The sequence below is a fragment of the Triticum dicoccoides genome, chromosome 7B, assembly GCF_002162155.2.
Source record: "Triticum dicoccoides isolate Atlit2015 ecotype Zavitan chromosome 7B, WEW_v2.0, whole genome shotgun sequence".
NCBI classification, from domain to species: domain Eukaryota; kingdom Viridiplantae; phylum Streptophyta; class Magnoliopsida; order Poales; family Poaceae; genus Triticum; species Triticum dicoccoides.
The window spans coordinates 217545467-217547099 of NC_041393.1; positions in this window are offsets into that span (position 1 = coordinate 217545467).

The window sequence follows — 1633 nt, forward strand, 5'->3', positions numbered from 1 at the left end:
GGAAAGGTTGAGTAAAGGAAAGGCTAAAGGATTTTGTGAGGATGAGCACGACACCTTATGGTTTGAGGATCGTATTTATGTGCCTAATGACCCTGAGATCAGGAAGTTGATTCTTCAGGAGGCTCATGATTCGCCTTACTCGATTCACCCAGGAACACCAAGATGTATCTGTACTTGAAGGAAAGTTTCTGGTGGACAGGAATGAAGAAGGATATTGCCGAGTATGTAGCAGTATGTGATGTATGTCAGAGAGTTAAGGCACAGCATCGGAAACCAGCAGGATTGCTACAGCCGTTGCCGATACCCGGATGGAAGTGGGATAAACTTGGCATGGATTTTATCACTAGATTACCTAGGACTCGTTCATGGTATGACTCTATTTGGGTTGTAGTTAACCGTTTGACGAAAGTAGCCCATTTCATCCATGTGAAGACAACTTATACGAGTGCTAAGTTGGCGAAGATATACATGACCAGGATCGTATGTCTGCATGGAGTTCTGAGGACCATTATATCAGATAGAGGAACATAGTTTACTTCAAAGTTTTGGAATCAGTTCCATAAAACACTGGGTACCAAGCTAGAGTTCAGTACAACCTTTCATCCACAGACAGATGGACAAACCAAGAGAGTCAATCAGATTCGGGAGGACATGTTGAGAGCTTGTGCACTAGATTATGGATCTAGTTGGGATGATAATTTGCCCTATGCAGAGTTCTCCTATAACAACAGTTATCAAGCCAGTTTGAAGATGGCCCCTTTGGAAGCCTTGTATGGAAGGAGGTGCAGAACACCACTCTCATGGGATGAAGTTGGAGATCGACAGTTGTTCGGACCGGACTTAATCAGAGATTCTGAGGAGAAGGTTAAGTTGATTCGAGACAGACTCAAGGTAGCCCAATACAGGCAGAAGAGTTATGCGGATACTAAACGCAAGGAGGTAGCTTACGAAGTCAGAGATAGAGCATATGTTCGAGTGTCCCCACTTCGAGGAGTTAAACATTTTGGAGTCAAGGGAAAGCTAGCACCACGTTTCGTGGGACCATACAAAGTCTTGGAACGCATGGGAGAAGTTGCGTACAAGTTGGAATTGCCCAACGGATTGTCAGGAGTTCATAATGTATTTCACGTTTCCCAGTTGAAGAAGTGCCACACGAAGATGGCTGATATTCCTCTGAGAGGTAGAGTGCCACTGGAGGCAAATCAGTTGGATAGTGATCTGACCTATGAAGAGAAGCCAGTCAAGACTCTTGAGTTTTCTAGTCGAGTTACTCGCATCAAGGTTATCAAGTTTTGCAAAGTTCAGTGGAGCCACCATACGGAAGAGGAAGCCACCTGGGAGCGAGAAGAAGATCTTCGCAAGGACAACCCAAACCTTTTTGCTGACCAACCGAATCTCGAGGGCGAGATTCATCTTAAGGGGGGCAGGTTTGTAACATCCCAATTTTCAATTTGGATGTTATACATAGATCATCATATGCATATCATATTTTGTCTGCATTTTGGTTGTGATCCTAGAAATCTTAAGCAACTCAAGGACCTAAGGAGAGAGTTGGAGGTTTCACAAATTTTCCTATTTGAATTTATTTTCAAATTTTAAAAGAGGATCAATTTGATTTTATTATTTTTCTCTC